The 21,518-nt window shown below is 41.0% G+C and overlaps 1 protein-coding gene across 3 annotated transcripts in view; it reads left to right on the top strand.

Annotated features, from left to right (window-relative positions):
* hivep3b (HIVEP zinc finger 3b) overlaps positions 1 to 21,518 on the top strand; it is a 79,500-nt gene that overhangs the window by 21,410 nt on the left and 36,572 nt on the right. For 2 of the 3 annotated variants that reach the window (XM_028979761.1, XM_028979762.1), the window contains one exon: positions 5,474 to 5,559. The exons of the other annotated variant lie outside the window; for it this stretch is intronic. The gene's annotated coding sequence lies outside the window, so the exon portion shown is untranslated. The remainder of the gene's footprint in view (positions 1 to 5,473; positions 5,560 to 21,518) is intronic. 3 annotated transcript variants of the gene reach the window in all.

Genomic DNA, 21,518 nt, shown 5'->3' with positions numbered 1-21,518 from the left:
GAACACAATGACATTTTGTCTCAGTTTATCTAATATGTATGTTGACTCGAGATTTTTGAATCAAACATTATACCAATATGCTTAAACACCTTCACTTATCCGCATCTTCTTGTCCATGTCGTTCTCAGTGCTGCACGACCCAGTGGTCTCTGCTGGAGTGTTCTTGTGCACCAGGACAAGTTTCATATTTGTGACTAAGAAATTTTCTCATCTCAGATAAGAGAACAGAAAGTGAAAGTGTGTGAGGAGGTGGAGAGAAGGACGAGTAAATAAGAGTGTTACTGTGCCAGGATCTTCTTCTGGCTACTGCAGGAAGTGAGTGAAAGGAGGGTGTGGAGGTTTAGTCTTTCATGTTTTATTAATCAATTTAAGCACTATTTTGCAATACATTGAATTGATTAAAATGATATTTACTAAATAAAAAACTTTTTTTTCTTTGCATGCATGTCAAATATAGTTGGCCAATATGCTATAAACCTGCTTTCAATACTTTAGCATGTATTTTTCCACAAGATATTTGTCGTCCAGGTAAGTCACTGTTACTGAACTGTAAAACTAGAATGACAAATAATCTGCATGTCCAATTAAACCTAGGATTATGTTTATGTATGTAAAGTGTCAAGAACTAAAGCCTGCAAACTATAGTCTGCTCTTTATGTAGCATTAAGGTATCAATTTGTTTGGTCTGTTTTGTGAACATCTTGTGTGTGGTGACAAAAATGTGTCATAGTATCAAATGTAGTAGACTGTAGTAGATGTGGTTTTATGAGGGCTAGATGCTACCCATCTCAGAGGAAAAACCAAGGAGTCTCACAAACTGTAGGTTTGACCACTGAGTGCGCTTCTACAATTGCAGCTCTTTCCATAAGATATAAACCTGTTGCCCTGACTGGTGAGGACGTAGATTAGTGAAAGTGAAGTGATTGTCATTGTGATACACAGCACAGCACAGCACACGTGCACACAGTGAAATGTGTCCTCTGCACACCCATGTTTGTTCATGTGTCCTACAGGAACCCTGATGTTAAGTGATGGAACAGAGTCTCCATCACCATCATCCTTGGTGAGCAGTAGGCAGCCATGACAGGCACCTGGGAAGCAGTGTGTGAACTGCTTATGGTTGTGTGAAAGGTCTATTGGCGGCATATGTTTGTCTTGTCTGTCTTATTACCATCCTCTTGTCTCTAATTATCATTCTAATTTTGTTCTCTTGTTAAGCGTTCTCACTGCCAATGCTGGTTTTATGTTTACTGTGATTCTACTCTGACGTATCAGAACAAATGACAATGAAAAATCGCCATCGCACATGTTGCAGAATCCACTAGCAACACCAGCGAGTGGTACTGCTCTTACGCTGTGGTGCATGGCCAGCGCTCACCAGCGGTTCTGTCGGGTGGTAGTAGCATAGCAAGTAACAACCCTGCCTATGAACCAGAAGACCACAAAGTCAGACGTTCAAACCCCACTTACAACTGTTGCCCCCTGATTCGTCGTTGTCGGCTTCCTCCTCTTATCCGGGTCCAGGTTGCGGGGGGCAGCATCCCAAGTAGGGAATCCCTGACAGCCCACTCCCCAGCCACCTCCACCAGCTCCTCTGGCAGGACCCCAAGGCATTCCCAGACCAGACTGGAGATATTCTTTCTCCAGCATGTCCTGGGTCTACCCGGGGCGCTCATGCCAGCAGGACATGCCCGAAACACCTCCCCAGGCAGGCATCCAGGAGGCGTCCAAGAGACCATAGGTGAGGATTGGGACATAGACCCTCACTCGTGAGCAAGACCACGAGATCGAGAACCATGGTTTCAGATTTGGAGGTGCTGATCCTCATCCCAGCCGCTTCACACTCGTCTGCGAACCTACCCAGCAAGAGCTGAAGGTCAGAGCCTGATGAAGCTACGAGGACCACATCATCCGCAAAAAGCAGAGACGAGATTCTCCTGCCACCAAACTCGACACCCTCCACATCACGGCTGTGCCTAGAAATTCTGTCCATATAGGTTATGAACAGAACCGGTGACAAAGAGCAGCCCTGTCCAAAGAGTCCAACCCTCACCGAGAACCAAATATTTTTGTGTGAAAGATTGAGTGTGTGTGTGCACTTGTGCTTGATGTGCTGCCCTGGCCTGTGTCAGAACTGTTACATAAGGCCATGTTCCTCAAGTCTCTGCTGTACAGCTGGCTGTGTGTCGGCCAGCATCAATGAGCTGCCAAATGCTAAAGATCAAACCCACAGGAGCAGCAACCTGCATAAACACACACATACCTGGGCTACGTTTGATTTACTATGTAAAAAATGATACCATCTATAAGCCAAATATTTCATTAAGGTAATGCTTGTTCATATAAGTGTTTATAATTCAAAGTATTAATTTAAAATCATCCAAAAATATGGCAGCTCAAACAGAAACCTGCTGAAACTAACTATTACACTGCCTTGTCTAATTGCCGTGGTTAAATGAGCATTTGATTCCTAAATACCTGTAAAATGTTGCCTCACTGATCCTTTGTTTACCTCCAGTTTCTGTGTTCACAGGGTGGTCAGCAGACATCTATAATGTCATCTATGTTATAATTATCTCAGTTTATTTAGCAAAAGAAACATTGTTTTCCTGATATTGTCCATGTCCTGATATTGGCTGAAACAAATAGAACTTTTGACTTTTTTGTTGCCATCTCATGACTTAACATTTTAACACATTCTAGTGAAATTTGTCTAGATCATGAGAGGAAACTTCTCTCAAATGAAATGCGCTCCATTTTATAGGATATTTTGTGTCGCCTGTATTTATGAACATACTTATTCAGCTGGATCAATCCATTTAATCACTGAATCCAGATCTAAGTCCTGGCTTCCAGAGCCCATCCTGGCACGTTGGGTGTCTTATAGTGTCTTTGCCAGTTTTATGTAGTGAACCACGTCACATGGTACTGCATGTGTTGCTTCCATATTCCAGCACCTCCGCAGCCACGTGTCTCACTTTAAAAATCTTGTAAATTACAGCTGATGATCTATGCTTTAACAAAATGGGGCTTATTGTACTCAGGCCTGGGCTGCGTGAAGTATGAAGAAGAAACACTGTTGTTTAAGTTAAGGGTTATCATAAGTTTAGATTAACAGTGTTTTGGTAAATTTTATTTTTATTTGCACAGAAATGTCAGAGAACATATGGTCATGAATATTTTCTGTAGAGTTATTGAAAAGTCATTTTCTAAAAAGGAGTAAGAAGTTACCAGTTCACCGGCAAGAGGAAATTGTGAAGGCTATTCTTTGTCAGATGAGCAGATATAAGAAGACGTGTAATTGCTGTAATGTTGCCAGCCTGTCCGTTGTGAGGAGCAGTCCATGGAAACCTGGGGGTTTGTGAAACGTAAAACGTTTCTCATGGTCACAGTGCTGTGGGTTAATTTTATCAGTTGATTGCATGTGAGGGCATAGCAGGCATGGGAATGAGCAGCCCCCAGAAACTACATTTCAGTCATAAGAAAGCAGTTAAACATTAGATGATCTGATTTTATATAATAAGAATACACATAGCCCTATCCACAGATAATGTACATGCTGTACATGCTTTACTTTTTACTTGTTTTTCACTATTGCACTTTAGTTTTGAACATTTGAAGGGTGCTGGCTAGTCAAAAATGCTGCTGAACTTTCTGTGGTTAAAACTAGAGGAAAATTATTTAGGGAAGTACGATCTTTATTTTTCTGTCTCAGCATGTATAATAATATTATTGTCTTAATTTGTCATGTGAGGAAATAAGCTGCAATTAGCTGCATGCCAGAAAAGGAACCTAACTTCGACAGTGGAAATTCAAGAGTGAGTGCTTTTAGGGGGTCTAGTGACAGAATGATTTGGGTAAAGCTGCCATATATTATAAAAGAAACTTCTGTAATAGAACCCCAATGTTCTGTTTCTCCCTGTGCTTCTTTATTTTTCCAACATTTGCAATCTGAAGCCGTACACTTGAATCAGCACAATAAACAAATACTGCCTCTGTAATCTAACTTGTCTAAATACTGAGTTCACTAAAAGCAGCATGTGTAATTACAGTCATCCACCACATTTGTCTCAGTTTTGGTATCAGGGCTTCCCTCAGGGACCGTGTGTACTGGAGGCTGAAAAAGCAAATGCTTGGCTTTCAAATATAGGCATGGCGTGACACATCGCTATATTTTGCTGTTTTGTTGTAGTTTAAGGTGGGCACTGTGATTTTTTCTTGTACCCTTCCCATAAGACTTTTGCTCCTGCAGAGTGGCTTTAGACTAAAGTGAAGTGATTGTCACATGTGATACACAGCAGCACAGCACACGGTGCACACAGTGAAATTTGTCCTCTGCATTTAACCCATCACCCTGAGTGGACAGTGGGCAGCCATGACAGGCGCCCGGGGAGCAGTGTGTGCGGACGGTGCTTTGCTCAGTGGCACCTCAGTGGCACCTTGGCGGATCAGGATTCGAACCGGCAACCTTCTGAATACGGGGCCGCTTCCTTAACCACTAGGCCACCACTGCTGCCATCCTGCCAAGGATTCAGGCTGTGTTCAGGATCATCTTGCTTGTGAGCTGTCCTCTCTCCACTCAGGTTTTTTACAAATAATTTTTTCCTGGAGAACCTCCTTGTAATTTGGGCCTATAGAATTCTCCATCGCTGTCCAAGCTCCATTTGTGATTACAGACAAGGTTATAGTGTACATTTATTTTTAAACTGGTCAATAAATATTGCTGAGGGTCATTTAGCAGACTTCTATTCACTGCTTATAATGCAATTTGATGAACAAAAATACATATACATTTGCTTGACTGATAAATGTTTAGCAAAATTCAAAAGGAAACATTTTTTAAGCCAACATTTAAGACAAATGACGTGTGTCCCCACCAGTGTCAAAAGCAAACCTACGCCCAGATTCGGATCATTGTTGTGTACACTGTACTTTTTTGTGTGTGCATCATGACCTTTATGTGATTCTCGATGAAGTGAATGACATTTACTGTGATGATTTCAGTTGGCACTACAAAATGGCTAGTCAAAGTAGTCAAAGAATGGACATATCAGATAAAGAAGGCATTCAAATAGTAAGGGAGTTGTTCAGTCTGCCTTGTTGTGTCTAGACTTCTTGCTGCCAGATTTTGTGGGTTTCAAGCAAGATGGATTGGTTTACAATAAAATGTTATGTCAATTCTAAATATTGAGCCACCCGTGCATCCTTTTTGGTCATGGCACAGATGGACCTATTGTATATTTTTCATTATCAGGCCATGTGTTACTGATGCCAGTTGCAGAGCATGCAATTTAGAATTTAGAATTATAGGTCATAATTGAAGATGTTAATGATTAAATTAAAATAATTTAATCTGTTGTGAATATTGCTCATTGACATGTTGCAATGCACCACTAGGATGTGCAGCTTTACATTTACTGTGTACAGTATGTGTACAACAGTATAAGTTAACACCATTTTTAATCTGCTGCAGGGCCATGATGGATTGAGTCTTCAGGTGATCAGAGTTATTCATCAGAAGAGACATGCTGCCTTCTCCGGGCTTTCACATTCTCACTGGTCAGTGCCTCTGCCCCATCTGTGGGGCTGACTGTTACAAACATATTTTTTTTCTGTGAACGTCTGGGTATTTTCAGTTGGTTGTGCTGGTGGGATGTCCTCCTTTTCCTGTTTTCCTTTCCTCTACACTCTCTGCCTGTTTCTAAGACCATGTGTTGCACTCTCAGCTCCTCATGACTTTTCTTTTGTTAGCTGCCAGCCTTGGCTGCCAATGACTGTGAAACCTGCAGGAAAGGGGCAGGCGTAGTGAAACGTCTGTTTATTCATTGTTGCTTCATTTCTTGGCTGTGCAAACACGGCAGAGTGCCCGAGGCAAGTGAATGCTTTGGCGTAGTCAGGTAAGGTCATGAAAAGAGCACATCATTTTAGACTCATTAAATTATGCTGCAGTTGAGAATATGGAGGTGTATACAAGGCCACCTTTACTGTACTGTAAGTGAATTAACAGATATGTAGTTATCAGTCTGAGCATACTATGGGGATTTACGGCTGTTTTAGGTTAAATATGAATGCATGTTTGTGCCTTTACGTAAAGCTGTTATGAGCTTGTCAGTGCATTATAGAAAGCCCTTGGTGATGAGTATGCAGTTTTGGAATTTGATATGGATTTATTCCATATCAAACTCTCTGAGACTTTGATTAACGTGCTTTTACAATTACATTTATGTGTGCATGTGGTCAGTTGTAATAGTCTGACTAAACGTCTGGCTTCAGTCCACTATGTGCTTTCTGTGCCGACAGATTTTTTCCTTTATTGCTGGCATGTTTGTATTTCAGCCACTCCTTGGATCAGGAGCTGTTTATTCTAGATAAATCCCAGATTCAATAGTGATTCCCCAAGTGTGCTGCACAGAGCCTGTGTGGTATTTGTGGAAGGATCTGAGGAATGGGCACCCACACATGCCACGGTCACTTGCTAAGACAGAGCAAGGCTATTATACGGGCCATGCTGCCTCGCATACTGGTTGATATAGAAAGAGTGACCGCCTGAAACCAGTACCAGTAAGATGAGACTGAATTCTCTTATTCCTAATGCAGCTTAAATGTACTAAAACAGTCTTTTGGCATTTTGCATTGGGGCAGTGGTGGCCTAGTGGTTAAGGAAGCAGCCCCGTAATCAGAAGGTTGCCAGGCTTGAATCCCAATCCGCCAAGGTGCTACTGAGGTGCCACTGACCAAAGCACCGTCTCCACACACTGCTCCCCGGGCGCCTGTCATGGCTGCTCACTGCTCACCAAGGGTGATGGGTTAAAAGCAGACTCATTTCGTTGTGCGCACGTGTGATGTGTTGCAGTGTTTCACAATGACAATCACTTCACTTTCACTTCATATTTAGTAAAAATGTATACATTTTAATAATCCTGCTGGTACGTCTGACTTTCTGCATCTGCATATGAGAGATATTCCAAGATTGCACATGTCTTATTTAACTTCTTTCACAATGTACAGAAACCAGTATCTGCTGCCTACCTGACTGCTGTCTGAGTGATGTTGCCTAGCAACGATGCCAACAGCTGGATCCTAGATGGAACAGTTTCTCTTTGCAGAAGTCTGAAGTTCTTTTTTTTTTCTTGGTCTATGTATGTCTTTCTTGTGGCAGCATTTCATTGGTCTTTAGCTGCATAATTTCTTAGTACACCATCTGCTGATATCAAAGAGTATAGCATGACGTTTTGGTTTAATTAAATGCTATGCTATGTGTAATAGAGGTGTGAAACTTCACTGGTCTCACAATTTGAGTCAATAATGATTATCAATGCCTCGATATCGATGCATCATGATGCAGCCCATCATTTTTTTACTTAGTCACATGATGTTTTCTTTTACAAGATTTAAGGTCTCATACAGATGTGTGGACACTTTGATTTGTTACAATGAGCTGAAAAAGGGTCTGTGTTCAGTCCGCACTCCACTGACAGCACAAATGTTTTGTGGCAAAATTTTGAAACAAAACGTTCCTAATATCAACAAAAATATGACATTGAAATGTAAAGTTCAGAGCTCAACAAATGAGCACAGTGCAATAACAAGGCTGTCAAATGCTGCACCACGCAGCGTGAAACTACTTTTTTAACGAATTATTATACCACTGCCAGAAAATAACCAAGCAATGGTTATTGTATTGTAATTGATTATATTTTGCACAGCATCAATGCAATATCGACCATTTTTGCATTGTGATGCATCGATTTAACGATTAATTTAAACACACCTAATGTGTAATGCAAACATAATAGCATCTGTGGGGTGTAATCTGATACTAACCAACATTTTGGTACCAGATATCACTTTCAGAGGATTCTATACTAACAGGTTACAACTGTTTTGGTGTAATGACAGGGAAAATACTACTTGATTTCATACTTCGTTTCTAAATACTTTAGAAGTATTATAAAGAATACATGCTTCAGTTTTTGAAGAATACTATTGAATACTGTGCTCCAGTAGCACAGCACTGTTGTGTTTAAGGTCAAGTGTTATGTAATGCAGGTGTGGTTTGAGCCAAAAGTCAATGGGTTGTGTTTGTTCTAGCCGTGGGTTGGATAAACTGGGTCATTTGACTGTTTGTTTTTAGCCCGTAGACATGCAGGTCAACAGCCTTTAGTGTTTCCCTGTCTCTCTGGGGGGCTAAGAGGGAAAAGTTGAGATGGGCGTCTTAAATGCTGTTGATTGGTTTTGACTGTGGAGTAAAAAAAAGACCAACTGTATCCCCACTCTTCATGCACAGATGGTAGTGATTCGGTCAGGCTGACTTCAGCTTTGCAATCTTTTATTTTTTTTTGTATTTCTCTTGGTTGCCCTCTTACCCTGCTTCCTCTCTATCACACACAGACAGCCACATGTCCTCTCTGCCACCAGCACTACACTGTCCCTACTGTCAGGCTCAGAACAGGACTCACTTTGTGGTCCAGTGTGGCCAGCCTCACAGATCTACCCTGGATTTCTGGGGAGGCCCCATGTTCCAGAAATGTCTCCGCAGGACGGCCCATCCTTCTGTCCTTATCCTTCCCACCCTATGACTGTACACTGATGTAAGGCAGCAAAAAAAAAGGTCTTTCACTCAACAGTGTTTCAGTACTGCCACACATTTCTATAGTGTGGGTGAAACCGTACACACAAATTTTCTTGTATAACTTATTTATTTATAACATCCAAATTCTGTAAATACGCTGTGTAATGCTTCCTTCACAACACTCTTGCTCAGTTGTCTCCAGATTAATTGTTAACGAGTGAATATTGTATTATACATAAATGTTATGAAAAATATTGTTTCCTCCCAGGCCTAGTCTGTGTAAGATTTGAAAATATAACTAGAAAGTTTGTGAACAAGCTTTGATTTTGGCTTGGAAAGCAGTGAAAGGTTAAAAGACAAGAGGATGAAAGGATGAAGGGGAAGAGTGGAATAGTTGAATTGGTTAATTTTGTGAAATTGGTCAAAAATTTTGACATTTGAGTGTGAGGAATATATGGTGTATGTGCAAGGTTTGTATGTAGATGTGTGAGGAAAGGACGCTTTTCTTGATATATGGCCTAGCGGGCACCTCATAACGGGTGTGGCCACGATGTATCACACAAAATTGTGTGATGTTTGGACAAAGTTCAACAATGAGCAAATTACAACAAGATTTTGGCTTTCCAAGGCAAAATAAATATATTTCTGACTTTCTCTATGTGATTACAGTACATGTCCTCAACTTGCTGTGCTGCAGGGTGAGTAGCAACTGAGATCAAGGTAATAAAAACTGGCTTCTGCCCAGAGCTTTTCCTCACCTGGAGACTCCAGAGGTTTGGTATATGTAAAAGAAACAGAAAAACACTTCTTGAAATTATATCTGGGTGGATTTTTGGTACGCTGTGCACAGGATCATTATACAAGTTTTTGTTCACATTTCTGGATGGTGCTATGACAGAGCAAACAATGATCCATCCAAAGAACCCAAAAAAAGCAACTGACATTGCCCAAACTGGTATCCATGGAAACACTCAGCATGTTCTTCATTGTTCCAGGATTCAGAACTAGAGAGGGTGGAAAAACCACCCAGATGTTTTGTGTTTCATTAATAGTGATCTGTCCTTGCTTTAGTGAGGATTAATCAGCTATGTATATGTTTGATTGTGGCTATGGACACAGTTTGGACAGGATACCACTGATCAACTAAAAATCCTCTTTGACATTTTGGATTTAGAAACATGTGAAATTGTGAATTTACATCGATTACTGGAGAATCTGTAGAAATGACATTGCACCTTTGGCTAAATCAATACAACTAAAACCAACATTTTAAAATGGACAACTGAAATCCTACTTATTGTAACTAGTCAGAGTAAAGTGAAGTGATTGTCATCATGCAACACTGCAGGTGTCCTCTGCATTTAACCCTCACCCTTAGTGGGCAGTGGGCAGCCATGAAAGGCAGTGTGTGGGGACAGTACTTTGCTCAGTGGCACCTCAGTGGCACCTTGGCGGCTCATGACTCAAACCAGCAACCTTCCAATCATGGGTATGTTTCCTTACCGTTAGGCTACCACTGCCACGATAATGTCACATTATTATCAGTGGCCAGATAATGTCACATTATTATCAGTAGCCAGTTTATCTGATGTGTATACTGGGACAAGAACAGTAGTCAAATTAAATGGCAAAGACAAGCTAACTTATGTAGAATGGAATTGAATCAACTTTTATTAGTTGTTTTGTATCAAAATGGAATTCACATTAAAATTATACAATCTTATAGGTTTGTTTGAGGTAGTCAACTGTCAATTAAATGTAATTAAAATATTTGATAATAATTTGATTGGTTATCATGGGTCAACATTCATTGTTTATTACAATCTATCTAATGTAATACATTTCCTTATGTTCTGTTGAAAAAAAAATTTCATTCTATATTGTTATATATGTACCTTCATTCCAGGAGCTTGAATGAATTAATTGAATGTAGTAAGTACAACTGTGGGTTGTGAATTAGATGTAGATGTATGTTGTTGATTTGCTCTTTTACAAAAAGCTTCTCTCTCTACGTTCTTGTCACCACTCAGCTCAGGGCATGCTGGGGGTGGATTAAGAGCATCGCTGTGCTATAAATTGAATCACGGTGACGCTACCATTGATCTGACATGATCTGCTCTCAGAGGTGACCTTTGGATGTTAGCATGGTGCTAAGGTTCCATCTCCATGTGATTCATCTTGCCATTTACCTCATCCGAGCTAAATGCTCAAGTAAATGCTCCTACAATAAGAATCAATATTCGGTTGTGACTAACACTGAATTAATTGAAATAAACTAATTGATGTGAAGCATTGTCATTTTTAAAAGCTTGTTCTTGAAAGAAAGAAATACAGCAGGGCCTTGGCTACTTGGCTTTTAGAACAATTTTATATCTATACTGAAAGAAATGAATTATCCTGAGGAAAATCAGATAAAATTCTTCTCCAATCCTCCAATGGTGAGAACGTCAAGCTAGATTTAAAGTGGTTATTCTGTCAGGATGTCAAGCCAAAGCAAGCATTTAAATCTACCAAGAGAATATGAAACATAAAGGCCAAATATAATGGAAGGAGTCTGTTATATTGTTCATTTGAGTCATGTTGAGAGAGTATTTCATGGAGGACAACAGCTAAATCTGTAAGTTTCACATTTAAATCAGAAGTGTACTTGTCACTTGTGTTAATTACCCAAATATAACAAAAGAACAGATGGCCTAAGGTGCACAACACAATGGCTCCCTCAGCTGTGTGGTTAATCGGAATCTCGAACAAATGCATACAGTACAGGTCAAAAGTTTGGACACACCTTCTCATTTAATGTGTTTTCTTTATTTTAATGACCATTTACATTGGGAGATTCTCACTGATCTTTGGCATCAAAACTATGAATGAACACATGTGGAGTAATGCACTTAACAAAAAGTGGAGACCTGGCCTCCACAGTCACCGGACCTGAACCCAATCAAGATAGTTTGGGGTGATCTGCACCGCAGAGTGAAGGCAAAGTGGCCAACAAGTACTAAACACCTCTTGGAACTCCTTCAAGACTGTTGGAAAATTTCAGGTGACGACCTCTTGAAGCTCATCGAGAGAATGCCAAGTGTGTGCAAAGCAGCAATCACAGCAAAGGGTGGCTATTTTGCAGAAACTAGAATATAAAACATGTATCCAGTTATTTCCACCTTTTTTTGATAAGTACATAACTATACATGTGTTCATTCATAGTTTTGATGCCTTCAGTGAGAATCTACCAATGTAAATGGTCATGAAAATAAAGAAAGCACATTGACTGAGAAGGTGTGTCCAAACTTTTGGCCTGTACTATAGATTAAAAAAACTCACACTCATCACAATGTCGCTTTCTGGGCATGCATAGAAGGCAGCAGCAATCATTTACATTTACATTTACGGCTTTTGGCAGACACCCTTATCCAGAGCGACTTACAACGTGCTTAAGTTACCATCGATGAAGAGATCAATTCCGGTTCACTAGGACGGCAACTATGAATACATCTATTTTATTCACTCTGTTGTAAATTCTGTACACAAAGTTCGACAACAAGAAAATTACAATTTAATCTAAATATTCTTTAAAGAGGAAGGTCTTGAGCTGTCATTTGAAGGTGCTCAGTGACTGAGCTGTTCTGACCTCGAGGGGAAGTTCATTCCACCACCGAGGGGCCAAGACGGAGAAGAGTCTAGATGAATGTTTTCCTTTTACCTTCAGAGATGGAGGTAACAGGCGAGCAGTACTGGAGGCTCAGAGTAAACAAGGTGCAGTGCAAGGTGTAATAAGGGCTGTGAGGTAGGATGGGGCTACTCCATGTTTGGCTTTGTAGGCCAGCATCAGTATTTTGAACCTGATGCATGCACCTACTGGGAGCCAGTGGAGGGAGCGTAGCAGAGGGGTGGTGTGGGAGAATTTGGGAAGGTTGAAGATTAGTCATGCTGCTGCATTTTGTAGTAGTTGTAGAGGTCAGATGGTACATAGTGGTAGACCAGCTAGAAGGGAGTTGCAGTAGTCCAGTCGTGAGGACTGAACCAGTAGTTTTGGTGGCCTGGGTTGACAGATAAGCGCGGATTCGTCTGATATTGAGAGGAAACAGCAGCAGAAGCTGGCAAACAAGTCAGGGATAAAGTGATGATCATGGAATGGTGTCTGGACTGAAGTGGAAAGTGCACCCTCTGTGCACCTTGTGTTTAACCTCATTATTCTTATAACACTGTAATATTTTGCATGCATATGTGTGCGCAACAGTAGTAGTAGTATCAGTAGGACTCAGTGGCAGTGACGAATTACCCTCAGCACACACCTTCCTTTCACAGGCATTTTCTTGTTATATAATCTTGCACATATAAACAGTAGGGCGTGGCTATGAACTCCCTCATTTTTCTTCCCCAAAGTGGCTGCAGTGCTTACTCATCAGCTTCACTGGGGGAACGCAGCTCTGCTTAGTCAGTGCACTGGGAATCAGAGTCTTCATTACTCTTTGGGCCTTTCATTAATGCAGGTTAAAAGCATTCCCAGTTCTTTCTCTTACTATGGCCCAAAACTCTTTTAGTCAATCAGAGTGCAGGGTGGTTTTCCATGTAAGATGGGTACAGAATGTTTAAAATGGCCCAAATACAGAGGCAAACCCGCCTGTTATGTCTGGCCACTTCTCACTAAGGGTGATGGGTTAAAAGCAGAGGACACATTTTGTTGTGTGCATGTGTGCTGTGTTGCAGTGCACTTCACTTTCACTATCTGAGTTTCCTCTCATCACTCATCATCACTCTGTCCCATACTGCAGACATACTGCAAGCATGAATACTGCATACTGCATGCATACATACTGATTACTGTATACCTACTGCATACTAGATACTGTATCAAAAACTGTATCTCTCTCTCTGTACTCATCAATGGTCAGATGGAATAGCTCAGTAAAAGTCTAAAAATGTATAACATAAAAAACACCCTTTAATATCCCCCTTTAATTTTGTTCTTCTTATTGTTTAATCAGTGACCGAACGTGATAGAATTATTCAGAAGCTGCGGTAGTCCAGCTGTTCTGGGTTCAGTTTGAAGTGAGAATCATGATTTGTTAGTCAATAACTCTGCATCCCTTTCTGTTTGAGCTGCAGGTCCGTCTTGATGTGTGATTGTTGGCAGCAGTGAGTTCTGGTGAGAATGCCAGTCCGTAGATTGGCTGAACCCACAGCAGCACAGATGCCGCACGAGAGTTCAGGGATTTCTTAACATTAGTTGAGGCATGCTTGGCAGATTTAATTACAGCTGGAAAAAAACTTTAGTTTTTTTGCAACAGTTTTAGGTTTGGTTCACAGGAAGTTGAGAGCAGCATTTGGGGGCATCTAGCACTCTCTCTCTTTGTGTGGGTGTGTTTGTGTGTGTTTGTTTAGGAGGCAGTATGTTGAGTTCCATGAGTGAGGTGCCCATCTGTCACATGCTCCATCTCCCCGCATTTGTTACCTACAGTACAGATCTAAACTTAATGCTCTTTTTCATTTTATTTGTCTGCAGCTCAAATTTTAACAATGCCTTCACAGCTTTATGTGCTCATCAGTAAACAACAACATTTTCAACAACATTTACTTCTTATATAGCCCAAAATCACATACAGTATGTCTCAATGGGCTTTGACAGGCCCTACAGTTGACACCCCCCCACACTTGACCCTTCTGAACACAAGGAGAAACTCCACAAAATAAACTCTAGGAGGAAAAAAATACAAGATTGAGTGAAACAGGGTAGAGTAAGCCTGCAAGTGGTGTCAGTGCAGGGTTTGTGATGATTTGTCCAATACGAGAAAAAGTCCTACAGTTGTAGAGGTGGAGAAGTCCAAAGTATAGTCCAGTGTACAGTCCATTATGATGCTACTGGTCAATTTGAAAATCCCTGAAGCTTTATTTGTTACGGTGGTGGTGGTTGTGGTGACCCACTGTTTCGTTTCATGCTAAGTCCTCATTTAGCAGTTGCCAGGAACCAGAATTTATCTGCTGGTCTCTTCAATGGAGTCTGCCAGTAGTCTGTGTGCTTGATTCCGTGTCTTGGAGAAAACAAACAGAAGCAGTGGCAGATGGTGGCACTGTACAACTGATACTGAAATATGTGGTAATAGTAGTATATTGGTGCTACAGTGGCCCGGTACCCTAACTAGGACAGCCTAACTAGGGTGAATTTGTATAGCAGAATTCTTAAAGCTTTCTGATTTCTTCCATCCTAAAAATATTTAGGGGAATATTGCTGGGGGAACTCATTTGAAAATGTTAAGTCATCATGAAAGTACATAATTATCGCATGTTGAACAAATTTGTTCTGAAACTATAAGATATCTGGCAATACTGGTTGCGCTACTTTGTCCTGACAGGAGAAGGTTTAATTCTCCAGAATGAGAAAGAAGGTTGTGTAAGACCTTCCGCGATGTGGAAAATGTGGATGGAATTGCGGAATCCAACAAATAAAACAGAATTCGCTATTAAAATGCAGAATTTGCATTAATGGCCCACTGCAGCTCACTACGTGTGTTTCCGTTTGAGGCGGGACTTTACTTTCCTTTATTTTGCAGACGCTTTTATCCAAAGTGACTTACAACTTTCGCACACCAACATAATGTAAACACACGGATCCTCAGAAAAAGCCTGTTGGGCCATCTTTACTACAGCGGAGGTGTTGGAGCTCCATTTCAGATCTGCATCCATATGCACACCCAAGAACTTAAAACATTGATGTAGATTGGTTGCATTTTTACTCCTGAAGTCAAAGTTGAATTTCTTTGTTTTTGCTATTGCCCTCAGCTGCCATGGTGTTTTTCTTTGCTTGCATGTTGGATTTCCTGCCGTATCTAGCTGATGTTGTTGTTGTGACCCTAAATCCTCCTCTTATATGCTACCTTGGCTTCTTTGATGCCTCTTTTCATATTGGATCTGGCTGTGCTCTATCACCAGATCTGACATCCAGGACTTTTGGTTTGCTTCAACATGTGCAATTATTATTAGTAATATTTTTTTTAGCAATTGACAGTCCCACTGAAAATAGGATTGTTGGTTTTTGTTAAGTGGATTGTTAATGCCCAATCCATGATAGAAATAAATTTCTATATGAAAATGATAAAAGCATAACCCATATCTGCTCTCACAAGTTGGATTTTAAATCAAAACAGCTCTTCAAAGTGAAGTGATTGTCACATGTGATACACAGCAGCACAGCACACGGTGCACACAGTGAAATTTGTCCTCTGCATTTAACCCATCACCCTGAGTGAGCAGTGGGCAACCATGACCGGCGCCCGGGGAGCAGTGTGTGGGGACGGTGCTTTGCTCAGTGGCACCTCAGTGGTACCTTGGCGGATCAGGATTCGAACCGGCAACCTTCTGATTACGGGGCCGCTTCCTTAACCGCTAGGCCACCACTGCCACCTGACTGCCACCACCACTGCTCTGACTGCAGCTACTTGTCTAAGACTGGTCTGTTATAGTGCATATAGTGTTTTCTGGATTACTGTGCCCTATAAGACAGCACTTTCTGGCTAGGTGAAGCAGTATGACATCAGCACTGCACACTGGGTTCTTTGAGGAAGGGCCAGTGTCCCTGGAGGGAATTCCCTGTTGGATGGCAGCATCTGCACTGTATGTCCATTGCAAGTTAAAAGCTGTCTGAAGAAACCCATCAGCCTCATGCTGCATTCTGTCCAGGAAATCGCTGTCCAGGTCCCAACAACCTGTGCACTTGCCCCGCAGAATATATTGATATATTTGATTCAGTGGGTTGCATTAATGATGAAATATACCACTGTCTGTTACAGTAGTCTACAGCAACACAAGGGTTGACAGAGCTAGACAGATAAGAGTACTTCATTCAAAATATTGATAAAATCCATGTTTCTTTGTGGATAGCAGCATTTTCACAGGCCCACACAGTGTTGTCTGATGAAAAAAAACAAAAAACAAATCCATCATCTCAAATACTGCCCTTCACTTAGTGCAGAAACGTACCTAAAGATTATATGTTTGACTAGTGTAGAGATGGTAAATAAATAACTAATGAATGTACTAATGGCACTGCCGGAATCCAAATCAAATTGCATAAGTGAGGTTATGAACATAGCAAAGCATTTTGTATTCCATGTTCTCCAAAGCAGCAAACATTTGTGTCTTCTTCCATTTGTCAAACAATGGGGATGGTGTTTCAATAGTCCTGAAAGATTTGTGATGCCAGAGAGAGACAGAGAGGCAGCTGATGTTTGAAACATACTTAATTTTCTGCATAAAAAAATAAACATGCTTCAATAAAAATGCTGGATATTTTTGTCATACAACATAACCTTACTTATATTGCTTTATCATTTTGAGGCTTTGGTTCTGTTTTAGAGTGTAAAAACAATCAGAAATAGAAAGACCTATAAAATGTTAGTCCAATTTGTTGTGTTTGTACATTTTATATTATACTGGGTGGCAACTGGTACCTTCAAGTTAAAGTACAATTTAGCTTTTATTGTCGTTTCAGCTACATATGTGTTAGACAGTACATAGTCAAATGGAACCTGGGGCTACATGTAACATTTAGCCAAAGTTACATACTGATATAAAGTTCACGTGTGCAACATCAACAAATCAACATAAAGTGCAAGATAAGTTAAGTTAAACAAAACATGTAGACAACAAAGACAGACAGGGCTAAAAACAGTTATGATGGTGCCAAGTAAAAAATTGTTTGCAAATGCTTCTGTAACAGATCGTATGTTCTAAAAATGTGTTTTGGCGAGTAGACTACAGCGAGAGGCCTTCCAACAGCTATCCAAGATACAGATAAATTAACAAGTAGTACTTTATTTTCCTCTATTATAGCACCACAACAATTGGTCACAAGGTGTTAAACCCAACTACATATATAAGGATTGTTTTCAATTGCTTCAATAGGGCAACAATAACCAGAGAAGCTGGGAAAAGGAACTTTGAAACGGTTCTGGTGGATTATGGTGTACAGCAGCATTTTGGCTGCCTCCTGTACAATTGTGTGAACCTAAACAGTGTTTCAGATTGATCAGTCAACCTACAGGGTGCTAGGTGGTACTGATTTTCAACCATCTCTTTACCACACAGCTGGAAATTACAATGAGCAGGGCTCGATGTGGTAGGAGTAATGATCTGTGTGCTCTGTCTTATCTGCTTTCACCACAGCTGTCATCTGCCTTTCTCTGAGTGACGTCACCTCATCTCACTCAACTGGCCTCTTAAATTATATCAACATCTGTCCAAATGAGGAATGTGTCATTCCAAGTTTGGTTTAGCCACAATTACCACCTAGGCTCATATTGGGTGATCAATCAGATGCATGAAGCTTGCCCAGGCCTGGGAAATCGATGGAGGCCACTACAACCATTTAGGGCAGGGGGTGCTGGCTGGCAGGCTGGATTTGGGAGGATATACAGTAGTGGGTGGAGGCTCAGGTTTCTCACAAGCAGATTTTTCCTGAGGTGTTGGCAGCTGTTGTATAGTTGTTTTTTCCCTTTGGGAAGGGTCATGTGACTGAAGACCAGAATATGCTATGTACAGGGTGTACAGGCATATATGTGCTTTTTATGAATAAGAACATTTTTTTTCATCTAGACTAATGCTTTAGTGATGTTTTTTTAGATAAGCATTTTTACAGTGTATATTTGTCACCCCCGAGGTTGGAGTGAGGAACGACGGACGATAAGGTTAATAAAAATGGACAGTTTATTGGGTCCACAGGTCCACCTCAGCGACTACTAACGTGCCAGCTCTAGTCCATGTGACTAGTCACGATCCTGTGTGATCACACACAAACACAGCACTTTCACAAAACATGCACAACACACACAGACACAGACACATACACTGGTCCTAAGCCGGAGCTGTCGGGGATGTGACAGTACCCCCTCCTCCAGGCGCGCTTCTGCCTCGGAAGTGAGGACTGACCCTGGGCCTGGGGTGGGAACATGGAGTCTGTGGCAAGCTGGACACCCCCTTGGATGTGGGGCCGGGTGATCTGGCCATGCCCAGGTGAAGTACGTCCCTGGCTGGAATCGAACACTGCTCCTTGGGGTCGTAGCCTCCCAGTCCACCAAATACTGTAATACACCCCCACATCTCGAGACTCTGTAGTGCACCATCCACCTCCACTGCCCCAGGGGGTGTCATGACCATGCCATCTGTGTGTAGTGGCCCTGGAGTGACAAATGACTTACAGTGTCAACCCGAAGGTTAAGGGGCAGTTTCAGTTTAAATGACACAGGATTGATTCAGAACACAACAAGGAAAGGACCAATAAAACTCAGGGTGAGCTTAATGCAGGGTAATTTGAGGCGAAGGTCTCCTTCTCTGATGATGGGCACTGCCCTTCGCTGATGGTCAGCTTGGAATTTAAGACGGCGAATTACTGACTGTCTGTTGACAGACAGCTTTCCGGCAACCAAGCACACCTTGGAAGGGTGTTCAACCAGTAGAAGAGTGGCGTAGAGAATTCTGGCCATACTCCACCCACATAAGATGATGCTGGCTGCTGCGGCAACACAATTGTTTTTTTTTGTTTTTTTTTTTTTTCAGAACAATCTTTTGTATTAACTTGTTTTATAGAATTTAATTTCTGTGACTACTTATCATAAGAGTTGTATTCCTCAATATCAATTTTTGACAATAATTTCCCCAAAATACATAATTTAAAGCAGCCCAGTGGGCAACACTGACCCTGTCTCCTGCCTTCCTTCTTTGTTTCTACATTATTCAAGAACTCGTGGAATGGAATTTACGAATTTCCCCAGTATGCTATGTCTTATATAGCTGTGTATATATAAATACAATAACATTTTAATAGTGCTGCATGATTAAGCTAATCTCAGCCTGAATATCAGCCTGAGATTTTGTTAACAGCATGTATAAGGACATGCACATTTTCTGCACCGTTAATAAAATTCGGTATCAATGTAGTATGGAAGCTTGTTTCTGCCAGGTTGCATCATGATACCATTTATTTATCTTATTGCAATTGCAATCACATTTAACAAAATGATTCAATATGACCTAAATAATCGTTCCAGTTCTGCAGCTCCAGACGTCCGATACCAGACGTTGACTGGCTGTGATGTGAGGAGCATGTGAGGAGCATGTGAGTCTGGAACAGACATATTAATCTGCTTTGTGTGTGAGTGTGTGTGCACATTGGCATCCTAAACCTGCCAGGGTCCCTGTGGCTTTGCCCACACACATACTCTTTTTATCTTTGTCTAACACTGAAACACACATAGGCAGTCCGGCCTGGTTTCTGTCTATTGGTGAGCAACGGTTCCTGTGCCACAGTTGTGTGCGGTTGATTGGAGAAAGTGGGCCATTTGGGTTTAGGGAACACAGGACTTCTTACCCACAGCACAGCAAGGTCATTATCCATGTATAGAGCTGGTGGGAAGGTTGGTCCTGTGATTCACATGATCCTAGCAGAAGTGTCACAAAGTCCCGGCTCATACCAAGAGACATGACGAGCGGGAGGGAGCTTAAGGTACAAGGATGTCCTTGTCTGTTGTCAGGTGATTCATGGCTGTTAACATCGGCCATGTGCATTAGGTCTTATGTGGGTGGTGTTTGTGTCGGGGCATTTGCATGTTCCCCTTCACCCAATGTACTTCAAACCCCTGGTGCGAAAAGATGTGTGAGAAATCAGCAAGCATGAAACAGTTGTGACAGCATAGGAGGGAAACTAGGAGGGACTCTCACTTCAGCACAGGAATTACTGCACATTAAAAATATACATATACAATGTATTTTTTTTTTCATCCCAGCAAGAGGCAATCCCTACATATAGATGGAGACGAAGAGTGAAAATAGTACATTATGACACGTGGTTCACAGTGTTTTTGGTGCATGATTTGAATCTGCCTCAAAATAAAAGAAGAAAGATGATAATACCAAACTACATCCTCTTTTCCATACTCGTTTGCATTAATCTTAAGAATGAATTTTGATTAATCACATTTAATTTGTTGGAGAAAAAATTCTAGCACTGTTATAAATAAATATGTATAAATAGAATGTAGAGATTGGTGACATTATCATGCATGTCAAAGCACACAGCAGGTGTGGCTCGGTATAGAGCGGTATTTTTCTTCAGTCCAGTGGGACTATGTTTCTTTCTGCATTAAGGGCTTTAGTGAACCCCCACTGCTGCTTCCCCTGGGTTGCCCGGTGTAGCACGGACTGGGATTTTGGGAAGGCAACAAGACTGTATTTTCCCTGAGGCTAGAGTCGGAGATGGAAAACCCTCCCACTCTCTCTTACTTTGACTTCTCAATACACCAGTCCCTTGGTACAGGCAGGATCTATAGAAAACAGAGGGCTTGTCTACAGAGCAACATGTGACTCATGAGACATGTTTTCCCCATTGGTAAGAGTGATGTAATATAACAGAAATAGTCATGTCAGTTCTCTCATACTTATCATTCAGCATTAATATATTTAAGAGATATTGTGCATAGGTGCAGGAATAAGGACATGAAGGATCCGGGTATTGCATTAAGTACAAATTGAAACCAAAAACCATCAATCTCAGACAAACATTTTGCAAACAACAAATAATAGGAACATTTTAACTTAGTATGTTACATATGTTAAATTATAAAAAAAATAATTGAATTGTTACAAAATAAATGTAGTACAACAACACAAATAGATACATTTAAAAAATAAATTCACAAAAATATTCATAAGTCATTCATAAGTGAGCTACACTATAAAATACTGCTATTAACAGAATTTTCTATCACTGATATATATTATATACACATGCGTTGTGAGTGTTGTGTGTTGACACACCTTGTAATTATTCCATTTGAAAGGTCTGTAGAGTCCCATGTAGATTTGCAGACATCAAAGAACATCTATAATTTAGTAAAGTAGATTATGCAGATGTGCATTTGAAGGCCCCTGACCTGAAAAACCCTTTTTAAGTGCAATT

The sequence above is a fragment of the Denticeps clupeoides genome, chromosome 5 (genome assembly GCF_900700375.1).
Source record: "Denticeps clupeoides chromosome 5, fDenClu1.1, whole genome shotgun sequence".
Lineage (NCBI taxonomy): Eukaryota > Metazoa > Chordata > Actinopteri > Clupeiformes > Denticipitidae > Denticeps > Denticeps clupeoides.
This window is presented reverse-complemented; position numbering and strand designations above follow the sequence as displayed.